Source organism: Myiozetetes cayanensis, unplaced genomic scaffold (assembly GCF_022539395.1).
Source record: "Myiozetetes cayanensis isolate MyiCay16 unplaced genomic scaffold, myiCay2020 scf4, whole genome shotgun sequence".
NCBI lineage: Eukaryota > Metazoa > Chordata > Aves > Passeriformes > Tyrannidae > Myiozetetes > Myiozetetes cayanensis.
In genome coordinates, this window is record NW_026087631.1 from 39,178,203 (window position 1) to 39,190,633 (window position 12,431).

General features: G+C 44.2%; 1 protein-coding gene across 1 annotated transcript in view; it reads left to right on the top strand.

The window, feature by feature from the left end:
• The first annotated feature begins 3,044 nt into the window (after positions 1-3,044).
• Positions 3,045-12,431, top strand: part of PIP5K1B (phosphatidylinositol-4-phosphate 5-kinase type 1 beta) — a 102,740-nt gene continuing 93,353 nt past the window's right edge. The window contains exon 1 of the mRNA XM_050329748.1: positions 3,045-3,143. The gene's annotated coding sequence lies outside the window, so the exon portion shown is untranslated. The remainder of the gene's footprint in view (positions 3,144-12,431) is intronic.

The window sequence follows — 12,431 nt, forward strand, 5'->3', positions numbered from 1 at the left end:
ACACAGCATCAAGGCATTTACTGGTCTTCCCAGCACTCCACCAAGGAGGTACACAAGAAACTGGGAGGAGACACAGTCAGGATACCTGACCAAAGGAATATTCCATACCATGGAATGCTTATTCAGTATATAAAGCTGGAGGAAGGAGAAAGGGGTTGGGACATTAAGTGGGATGATGTGTGTCTTCCCAAGTCAACGTGACACCTGATGAAGCCCTTTTTTCATGGGATGGCTTAACACCTGCCTACCCATGAGAAATGGTGAAAGAATCCCTTGGTTTGCTTTACTTGTGTACACAGTTTTTGCATAACCTGTTAAACTGTCATCTCAACTTGTGAGTTTTCTCACTTTCACTCTTCCAGTTCTCTCACCCACTCCACTCTGAGGGGGAGTGAATCAGTGGCTGCGTGGGGCCTGGTTGCTAGCTGGGAATAATCCATGTCAAGGGCAATCTACCAAAATGATAACTGCAGAAAATTAGATAGTAACAATCAGTCTACTACCACAACTAGTGGCAGCTCCTATCAGGCTGTTTTTCATACATCTGCATGCAGCTGGCAGACCCCAGGGCACTGTGAGGGCACCCTGGCAGTGTGAGGAGAAAAACCTGGTCATTGAGATAGCTAACTTGTAATTTACTGAGAGTTTACTTACATCATATAACAAGCATTGTTACTGAGTGCGTACATGACTGGAAGAAAACATTCAGTTATCTCTTTGGTTCAGCAGAAGAAAGAAGCTCTCTCCTTCTTTAGGATGGTTTTTTGCAGGTTTTCAGGGGTTCTGCCCACTCTTGGGACAGGACCTGTTACTGTTCATCTCATATAACCAGTGTCACAGCTATCTGCAGTTCTTAAAACTTCTTTTGCAAAAGTTATTTAAGACAGTTCAGTCTTGCCTGTTGAAGTAAAATGTAACGGGAAGCAGCCCACCTTAAAAATCTGAAAGGAAATTTTGAGAAGACCTGATGGCCTGTTCTCAGTCATGTTCCAAATACTCATATAACCATAAGCTAGTTAATGCTGCAGATTTTGAATACATTAAAAAACTGCCATCCACTCTAAAGATTCAAAGCTGAGCCAGATGGCATATCTGACTGCAGAGTATATGAGCCACTGTACTCCTACTGCTGTAAAAAGCAGAAACTGAAGCATCAGTGGATGAGAGCAGAAGCTAGTTTATCAGGAATCTCTCTTGCAGCTCTGACTTAGGGAAGCCACTATCTTTTAAGTGATGTGAATACTGAGTAAACATATGATGAAGTTTGAGTAAACATATGATGAAGTTATTTTGCTCTCATTTTTTATCAGTACCATAACATATAAACAACAGATTGAAGAAAGGACCTTGAACAAAATGGGAAAAAAATTGAAGCAGAACATTGAAAGGCTAGGATATTTCTTTCCTTTAATGCATGCAAGCATACAATAGTCCCTTCTGCACTTGGAATTCAATGTGCATGAGTCAGCCTATCCGATATCAGTAATTACAGCTATAAATTCAGAGCTATTACGCACTCATGTTGTGTAGCTTGGGAGTAGCCTATTCTACTAGGAATAAGAAGGTCCTGAGCAGCTGCTTAGGGTTCTTAACCATTCTCATGCAGGGAGCTGATTGCACCTGTTCAGCCTTGAGTCCCAATGGCATGGGTACAGACCTAGACTCTGCTCCCTGAGAAGAGCCCAGGGGCCTGTAGGAGAGACATTCTCTACAACACAGCAGTGTTCAACCTATAATTTTCTTCAGCAGGAAATCTTTGCACATTTGTTCTCCCAGCTTGCTTTCCACAGTCATTCATTTACACTGATTTGTAGCCTTCCTCCCTGTCTTCCTCCTCAACTCATCCCATTCAATTTGTTCCTGAGGCCTGCAAAACTTAAACATGGAAAATACATAATGTTGGGGGGATTAGCAAGTTGTATTTTGGGCCTTCTCAGTACAGATAGAGATGACCAGGTGGATGCTGCTGGTGGCTGTTTTCATCTGTCCTACTCATGACATAATTTCCTGGGATGGCCACCCAAAAGTAGCTCTACATGAGAGGCAGTACTTGGAGCTCATGTGCAATGAATGAGTGCAATTCCGGAGAATTGAAGTGAAAGGTAAAGAAGGTGAACTTCCCAGTCCAGGCTGATGGGTTCAACCCTGAACAGGGGCTGAGAACAGGGGCTAAGACAAGCTGAGAAAGTTGGGGCTGTTCAGCCTGAAGAGGAGAAGTTTGCTTGGAGACCTCACAGCAGCCTTCCTGTATCTGAAGGGGGCCTACAGGGAAGCTGTACTCTTCATTGGGAACTACAGTGATAGGACAAGGACTAATGAGTACAAACTGGAAGATGGTAAATCTAAACTAGATATAAGGAAGAAATTTTTAACCAAGACGGTGGTGAAACACCAGAACAGGTTGCCCAGGGAGGCTGTGGTGCCCCAACTCTGGCAGTGTTCAAAGCCATGCTGGATAAGGCCTTGAGGAACCTGGTCTAATGGGAGGTGTGTCTGCCCATGGCAGGGGCAGTTGGGACTAGATGTTCTTCAAGGTCCATTCCAACCCCTTACATTCTATGATTCTGTGAACGGTGGGCTGGCAATGGAGCCAGAGCTCCGTCTGCTAGGAGGGGCCAACAGGTGCTTCACACTTCTGTGCACCACCATGCACCACTGTGCACTCCCGCAGAACCGGGACCGCCAAGCCCCAGCCGCTCCCTCGCCCCCGCGCCGCAAACCACTTCCCGCGCCCAGAACGCCCGCACCCGCACGGCGAGAGGCGGCGGAGGGCGAGGGTGGGCGGCCAGCCCCGCGGGACTGGCGGGAGAGGCTCTCCGGGCGCCCACCGAGCTGTCCCGCCGTCTCGCCCCTGGGCCGGACGGGCGTGAGGAGCCGCCCGCGGGAGGAGCCGTCCCTCGGCACCGCCTCCTGCCGCCATCCGCCGGCGCTGGAGGGGAGGGGAGCGCGGCTTTGCCGGCCAGGAGGGTCAGTGGCGGCAGCGCGGGGTCCCCGCTCCGTCCCGGGGGCCCGGCGGGGCGGCGGGGGCTGCGGGGGCGGACGCCCCGCGGGAGGCGGTGCGGGCTGGGCGCGGGCGCTCCGTGCCTGGGTGTCCCCGCCGGGAGGGCGCGGCGTGCCCGGGAACTGCGGCGTGGGCTCTCCAGGTTCGTCTGGCTGCGTTTTGTAGGGCTGTTTGGTTCGGCCCCGCGGAGCGGGGCTGTGGGAGAAGGCGGGGGGCGCAGGGCTGAGACCGGCGGGGCCCCGGAGCCGGGCTGGGGCGAGTGCTGAGCCGCGCCGGGAGCGGAGGGTCCCTGTCCCCACCGGGAGCACCACCGGCACCCAAGGCCTTGAAGGACTGGCAGAAAACGTGTCTCGTTCCTGTGCTTTTTGTGTGTGTGTTCGTTTTGGGAGGGAGGGGGCTTCTGTGAAGTTCCACAGACTTTTAAGTCTAGTAATTGTGGGACTGCAGCTTTTTAAGGAAAAAAACTACCCAACAGCTTGTGAGAGAATGATGAGGAGTAGGTTCCTGCATGCCTGAGGCGCTGGTTCTTCCAGGATTGAACTGTGCTGTGGCTGAACGGGCTTTTCCAGGTGCGCGCAGCCCATCCCCGTGGAGGTCCGGCTGGGCGCCACCCCGAGGAGAGAGGGCCTTGGACTGAGGCGTTTCTGCCCAAGACGCTGATTTTGCTGAATAGGGTCCGACAGCAGGAAAGTCTTTAAATAGTAAACTTACCTGTTACTACCATAAAGTAGCATCTAATACCCTGCTTAGGTGATCGGAGGTTTTTGGGCTGTACTCCCCCGGCCCTGTTCTCTTAATGCTGTCTCTTCAAAGCTGAACTATGGTACGAGCTGTTGCTTAAAGAAAACTTGGTGCAGATGTTGTTAGCTCTCCCAAAGGAAATGTAAATATTCTTGTTTCATGTTACTTCTAGAAGGATATTGCTTAAGGTGAAGAAACAGTGGGTTTATTTCCCTCCATTTAACAAAATTATGGGAGTTTTGTATTTATGTAAATGTTTTGAGCTAACAGTTGGATAATGTAAGGTGGAGAAGGGCTCATAGCAAAGTTAAAACCACAGAAACTCTTCTTAAAATGAACTTAAGGAGCATTGGCAGTTTGGGAATTCATGAATGTTTGTAGTAGAATCCACTGGGCTTCTTAATGTATCATTGTAAATTTATGGGATGTTTATCTCATGGTTTATTATGATGGAGATGCTTTACAACAAAGTTTGTTAAATGACCTCAAAATTTTTCCAGCTTCAAAGCAGAGAATACATATTCTGATGAATGCCTACTGTCGTTGTCACTCTGACTCTTCCACAACATAAATAATGCTTAATTGGTCACATCTCTTTCTCCACCCAGATACTTTCTCCTATGCATAATGACTGGGTTTTTTCCTTATACCTGTCTCAAAATTGATTCAAGACAACCAAAACTGAACACAATTATTCACATCTTTTTTGTTTTTAAAGATCAGTTTCTAATAATTAATTTATTGAGGGGGAAAATAAAACAAGATTGTAAAAATGTTCCTCTTAATTAATTTTTACTGTGTTTCATCTCTTTCCTGGATTCTTCCCCTCCTCCAATTAGATAAAACAGGGAGTTGAAAACTATATTCTAAATCTAGGAATTGATCCTTAAATCATTAAAAACAGCAGGAAATTTCCTTTGCCAAGTTCATTTGGTGCATGTTTAAGACTGTCTTTAGTTATGTATTTGGGTGTTCTTGATAATGGGAGAATTTAAACGTGGTTTACTGCAGTAGTGTGTGTTTGTGGAATTGTGCTGATGTTTCCTAATGTTGTTTCTTATCTTCTTAGGTAGCTAAGGCATTTCTTTTTTTTTTTGCTTCTGACAACAACAGAATGGGCTGGAAACTACAAAAAATACTTCCTCTGTGGTCACATAATGCGCTCCATATACTATTGAAAATGTGCTTACTGATTCTTGCAGTCCTGAATGTGCTGTACCTAATCTGTGTGTTTATGTTCTGTGTAACCAAGGCACTTTAAGTGTCTTGGCATTGTTGCCTCCTTTAGGGTAGAAACTGGCAAGAGCCTTTCCTTAGGCAGCTGTTTGTAAAAGGCTGCCTCCCCTTCTCCCCCCAGTTCACATCTTGTTTTAAGGGTAGATAAAATCTGGCACAGTTTCTGTGTACTTTTCAGCACCCTCCACAATACCATGCTGCAGTTACTGAGAGCCTGCCTTTGTCTTACATGACGGGTAACAAGGTATACTTGTTGGTGTTGCACTGTTATTACTTAGCTTACTCGATCACCTTCTGTGAGAAGGTGACTCGCTTAGTGGATAAGGTAAAGGCTGTTGATGTAGCCTACCTGGACTTTAGCAGATAGCCTTAGACACTGTCTCCCACAACATTCTCCTGAGAAACTGGCAGCCCATGGCTTAGACAGGTGCACTCTTTGCTGGTTAAAAAAACCTGGCTGGATAGCTGGGCCCAGAGAGTGGTGGTAAATGGATTTACATCCAGTTGGTGGCCGATCACAAGTGATGTTTCCCAGGGCTCAGTATTGGTTCTATTTAATATGTTTATTGATGATGTGCATGAAGAGATCTAGTGTACCCTCAATAAGTACACAGACAACACCAAGTTGGGCAGGAGTGCTGGTTTGCACAGGGATCTGGACAGGCTAGATAGATGGGCCGGGGCCAGTGGCATGAGGTTCAACAAGGTCAAGTGCCAGGTCCTGCTCTTAGGTCACAGTAACCCCAGGCAGCAATCCATGCTTGGGGGAGAGTTGCTGGAGAGCTGCCTGGTGGGAAAGGACCTGGGAATGCTGGTGGGCAGCAGCTGAACATGTACCAACAGAGTGCCCAGCTGGCCAAGAAGGCCAATGGCACCCTGACTTATATCAGCAGTAGTTTGGCCAGCAGGAGCAGGGAAGTGATTCTCCTGCTGTACTTGGCACTGGTGAGGCCACACCTCTAATCCTGTGTTCAGTTTATGGCCCATCACTCACTGCAGGACAGTAGTGAGTGGAGGTGCTGGAGTGAGTCTAGAGAAAGGGCAATGAAGCTTGTGAAGGGTCTGGAGCACAGAACCTACGAGCAGCAACTGAGGGAGCTGGGATTGTTTTGTCTGGAGAAAAGAAGGCTTAGGGGAGACTTTATTGCTCTCTACAATTGCCTGAAAGGAGGTTGTAGCCAGGAGGGGCTTGTTCTCTTCTCCCAAGTAATAAGTGATAGGGCAAGAGGAAATGGCTTGAAGCCATACCAAGGGAGTTTAGATAAGATATTAGGAAAAATTTCTTCACTGAAGGGGTGGTCAGACTTTGGAACAGCGTGCCCAGGGAAGTGGCTGAGTCACCATCCCTGGGCGTATTCAAAAGACGTATAGATGTGGTGCTTAGGGACGTAGTTTAGTAGGGGACCTGGCATGGTTAGCTTAACAGATGCACTCAGTGGTCTTAAGTGTCTTTTTCAACCTAAAAGATTTTTTGATTCTACTGCTGGTAATTATGTGGTGCTGTATTTGAAATTTATATACTGTGGAAGCTAAAAAGCAAACTTCACTGATCAGGTAAAATAAAATGTGTATTTAAAAGCATGAAAATGAGCAGCTTAGTATATGTTTTATTATTTAAAACTCCATACTGCTTAATAGCAAACTCTACACAAGTTAAAAGCAAAGGAATGCTTTTCTAAAGTCTTTGCTGACAGTACTAAGCAGGGATTAGGAACATGCTGTTCATGTCTTCTCTACCATCCAGTGTTAGGTACAGCTTGGACCATTCCTTCTCTAAGTGTAATTTGTGTTTGAATCCATTTTGTACTGTACCTACTTGTTATGGGCTGTTACAACCCACTCCTGAAGGTTCTTGTTAATAATAGGCCGATTGTTTGAGTCATTAACCCTTAACATTTCAGTCTCTTACATGGGCCCTCACCACTGATATTCTAAATTTAATTTTCTCTAAATAGATCAGGTGTCTGATTTGTCATTGCAGATTCCTGCTGTGCTTATGTGGTCATGTGTCTTATCTTATTCTTTACATTTGTATAGTGCAAAAAGAGCTTTTTCTCTGTGTATGTGAGCAAGAAACTTCAAATCTTCCTTCAGTGAGCTGGAAATTCCACTTTTTACCTTCTGTTTTCCACTTGTGAACTAGAAAACTGTATCAACCTCTTGTGAGATACAATATTTACCATTTTGTTGTTATTTCCTCTTTGCTGTAAAACTGGCTGTTTTATTTGTGATCAGTGAAGCAGGGGAAGTTGTAGGTGTTGCAAGTGCCTTATATCTTTTCACTATTGTCTAGATATGGTTGTGTTTTGTATTTTGAAATATGAGATTTTTAGAAACTAAAAGTGAGAGTAAGCTAGCAGTAGTTTCTCCAGTGTGTCACAGCTATGATCTGCGTCATAGTCAAAAAGCAAGTTGCAAAATTTTATGTGGTGTTGTGTCTGTGCACAGTCATAGGATGCTTCTGTTTAATAAGGTAGGTACTGGATGATGACCATTTTATTAACTGTGCTCAATTTTATTGCTAGCTCCTTTAGCTCAAGATTTGTGTATTTTGTAACTGCATGCCACCTGGCCAGCCCTCTGTGTTTGATGCCCTTTGGTTTTCATGAGATCCTTGTTATTGCAGTATTTGAAATTCTAGAGATAATGATATACCTTTAAAAATGTCTGTTTGAGGCCAGGGAATGCACATATTGCACACCCTGGAATTGAGGCACAGAGGCTGAAAGGTTCATCTAGTGCTGTATAAGAAGTGCATGTCTGCAGGTGATCACCCAGTGATAGTAAGATGATTTTTGTCCTCTCCTAATGGAGAGCAGTTCACTGTGAATCATAAAGCTCACCCTATGAAAAAGTATCACGCTTCTGGAATTGGGTTCCACTTGGCTCCTTTTGTCTCTGTACAAACTTAGGAGCTGGCAGTTTTCTGGCAAGGGAAAATACAAATTGAAAGGTCTGTCTTGATGTCCTTTGATTAGAGCTTCTAGTTTATGATCACAGTTACATTAAACATAATAGACACAAATACAAAGATTTCAATTGCACAAATACTTCAAAAATCCTATATCATCCCAGTAGAAATATTGCTGTTATTTGTAGCAGTTTACAGTTACTAAGTCTTGTTCACAAATCCAGAAACATAGCTGTGCCATTTGAACTGAAGGAAACTTCTGACATTTAAGCTTGATGAGCAGTACAGTTTAGCGGGATGTTCCCTTCAGCACCAAAGCTGACTTAAAAATACTACAACTCTTATGGCAGTTTGCCACTCTTTTGGCTGTGGTTGCACAACTGTTGGTAAGGCTTTGTGGTAATATCGGATCACTGAACTGATGTGGATTAAAAATAAATTTACAAGAATGAAAGACATTGGTGATTTTTCAACTGACTCTTTAACTGGTGCAGTTTTGCAGGTTCTACCCGCATTTGTGGGCTTGTGCTGTGGGAGGTATAAATAGCAGTGGAGAGGCATAAGAGAAGTGGAATTAATAGAGTGAGACCTGTTAGCTTCTTTTGCTCTTGAGAAGGTAACATGAGGTTGCTGTTGGTGTTCCTATAATCTATTCAGAAGAGAGAAACTTGTTGCTTGGTTGCAAGAGCTGTTGCCTTCACCTTGTCCCCAGTCTGAATCTCACTTTCTGTGCCTATTGGGGCTTTTCCCTTCCTTGTTGCTACTACTTTGTAGAAAAAGTAGCTACTTTGCTACTCTGTAGCAAAGCCCAAGGCTAGACGGTTTCCTGAGTAGGACGTCAATGGGCTGGATTTTTCTTGGACTGTTTTGTACCCAGAACTTCCCATCCCTCACTATCTGGGAAAGTTACTTGCTTTTTTCTCCTGCTGTGTTTGTTTTTGAAATAAGTTCTTGGCCTGAGTACCAGTGTGAGTCAGCTAAATGCCAGAGGATACATCCATGCAGCTAAATGATAGCTTAACTACAAGGGAACTACAGGCCAGTCAGTCATCTCTGTGCCTTACAAGATCATGGCGTAGATCCTCCTGGAAACTATGCTCAGGCACATGGAAAATAAGGAGGTGAGTGATGCTAGCCAAAATGGTTCACTAGGGGTAAATTGTGCCTGAAAAATTTTATGGTATTCTACAATGGAGTAATGGAACGGGGGGTTAAGAGAAAAGCAACTGACACTTGTGCAGAACATTTAACACTGCCCATATGACATCCTTGTTTCTAAAATGAAGAGAAATGGATTTGGTGGATAAGGGTCACTCTCAAAGAGTTGCAATCAAAGGCTCGGTGTCCAAATGGAGGCCAGTGACGAGTGGTGTCCTCAGGACAGTGGGATGAAGTGCATTCTCAGCAAGTGTGCCCTACAACAACAACTGGGTGGTGTGGTCAACATCCTGGAAGGAAGGGATGTCATCTAGTAGGATACTTAAGAACCGTGTGAACCTCATGAAATTCAACAGTGCTAAGTGCAAGGTCCTGCACCTGGGCTGGGGCAGTCCTGAGCACAAATACAGGCTGGGTGGAGAATGGTTTGAGAGCAGCCCTGAAGAGAAGGACTTGGGGGTTCTGGTGGATGAGAAGCTGGACATGAGCCACCAATGTGTGCTTGCAGCCCAAGGGCCAACTACATCCTGAGCAGCATCAAAAGCAGCACGGCCAGCAGGGGGAGGGAGAGGATTCTGACCCTCTGCTCTGTTCTGTTCACACCTGGAGTGCTGTGTCCAGCTCTGGGGGGGCTCCTGAGAAGGGCATAGGCCTGTTGAGCAAGTACAAAGGAAGTCACAAAGATGATGAGGGTGCAGGAGCACCTCTCCTATGAAGACAAGCTAAATGAGTTGGGAATATTCCGCCTAGAGAAGAGAAAGCTTCAGAAAGACCTTAGAGCAGTCTTCTAGAATGTAAAGGAGGCCTGCAAGAAAGCTCGTGAGGGACTTCTGACAAAGACCTGTAGTGATAGGATAAGGGAGAATGGCTTTAAACTGAAAGAGGGTAGATTTATGTCAGATATTGTGAATAATTCTTTATTGTGAGGGTGATGAGAAACTGGAACAAGTTGCCCAGAGAAACCGTGGATGCTGTATCCCTGAAAGTATTCAAGGTGAGGTTGGATGGGAAGCTGAGCAATGTGGTCTAGTGGCCAGGGGGATTGGAACTGGACAATCCATAAGATTCCTTCCAACCCAAACCATTCTATGACTCTGATTAATTGTAGCAGGGGTGTGTGCCTGTCGCTTTCCAGGTCTCAGTGTAGCTATTGCCAGCAGCAGCAGCTGGGGGAGCAGGGAGATACCAAGAGTGGCAACCTGATGGGAGTCCCAGGTCTCTACTGAGGCTGGTCTGTGCTGGCCTCTGTTCTGTGTTTGCCACCCTTGCTGACTGCCATCTGTAGAAAAGTTTCCTGTTGTTGTACTGGTACTGCCATTTAATTATGTAAACTCTTGTGAAGTCTCCTGTCATTAGACACTAAATGATGAGAACAAATATGTCTTTCCTCTTGGATTCATTACAAAGTTCTTTTTCTTCTCCAAATGTAGGCTTGATTTTTTTTTTTTTCCCTTCCACTTCATGAAGAGGACTAAATGAACAAGATAGCATGTTTCAAACTGTGGTTTCCTCATTAGTGATGGCAACAGTAGGGTCACAGGCTGTGAGTCAAATGGTTTGGTTTTGTGGGGTTTTTTGTGGTTTTTTTAGCTTATAAAAGATTTCTACTGGTCTCTAAGTGATTTGGAACACAGTTTATCATCTACTGGCTTACAAAATTTGGGAAATGTGGTTTTTTTGTTTGCCTTTCTTTTCCCTCAAGCAAATTCAGTTGCTGGTAAAACATTCTAAGCGCTCATGACCCAGAGAAATTGGAAGCAGCCAAGTTTTCATTTGGGTAAGGTACAAATCTATTGCAGCCACCACTGCTGCCTATCCCCAATTAGAAAATTAATGAAATTATTTACTTTGGTTCAAGAGAGCAATCTTCACTGTTATGTTCACCTTCTCTAACCCAAGCTGTAAAACTGTAGGATTATTAAAAAGGAGTTTAGAAATTTGTGGGGTTCCTGTTAGAGCTATATTTGAAAATTTTCAAAGGATTATTGAACTATCTAGAAAGATTCTGGAATTTCCTGGTTACTGCTAAGATAACTTTCTGCTTTGAAGGTGCCTGCAGATGCTCTCTCTGTTTTGTACCTAATTAAAGTCTTGGTCTTAATGTTTCATGAGTCAAAGCCTTTTGCCGAGAGTAACGTGCTGTTTGTATGAGCCATGCCCAAGCTTACAGCGTAGCAATACATGGAACAAAAACTGTCTCAGGTAAGAACACTGAAATTTGTTTTCAGTAGTGCTGTTTGATTCTGACAAAGTTTTTTGAATCACTTTGCTACTTAAAGTTACCTTCAGTGTCAAGTTTGACATTCAGAGCTCAGTCAAGGGATGTGCCGGCTCTCTTATCGCCTTTTGTCTTTAGTGTCTATTTCTCTTACTCAAAAGTCTTACAAATTTGAGAGGATTTGTGTGCTGATTTGTCTGAGTGAACAAATATTTTTTATGCATAATTCTAAGAAAACATTGCTAAGAAAATAAATAGTCCTATTCAGATGTTTTTCTCCAGTATGTTTGCTGACTGTATTAGGAAAGGTTTTTCTGAGGATGGAGGGGCTAAAATTTATCTTCCATGCTGTTAGAGAGATTGCCAAACAGTGTAGTCTTTTGATGTACGAGTCAAAGATTACTATACCTTTACACTTTTCATAGTGCAAAACATAATTAGCACATCCGCACTCGTGGATGCTCATTGGGATCTTGTCTGTATTTCTTTGTGATATGTTTTACATCAGTCTGTTCAGAGGGCAGAGGGGATGGTCCTGATTTGTGTGGTGTGGAGAGTGCCTCTTACTCAGCTGACCCATCTCCAGTGTTTCAGTGTATACCGCAGTGTTTCTGTGGATAAATAAGTAGTCTGGAAAGAAAAAGGCATGTGTGGCTCTACCTTGCACAAAGAAGCACACCCTTAAGACAAAACTGAGTACCCAGTTTCTGCCAAAACAGGTGTCTTTGCTTGATTTTTGAGTGATGTGGAAGTCAGTATGGGTAACTGGATAAAATATATTGGAGTGCATGAAGGCAGACACACACAGAAGCCTTTCAGGTACCAGTACTTTAGTCCTTTGCACACCACTCCACTTAGTGGAAAAGAAACTTCACATTCAGAGTGGTAGTGGAAGCTCCTGGAAGGGAAGAGAGATGTCCCACCACGTTTAGTCACTTTGTTCAACATGAAAACAAAAGAAGTATTATGAGGAGCTTTTTGGCTAGTAAACAGAAAACCTTCTCATGGGATTCCACAGCTTCTGGTTTTGTTTTTAGTACAAACATGATGATGTAACAAGTCATCTCGTTAAATAATGATAATTTAATGTTATCAGGTTTTGTTTACACTATAAACCTTTTTTTCAGCTATTCATAGATCACTATAGTAGTACTCTAAAGTATTGC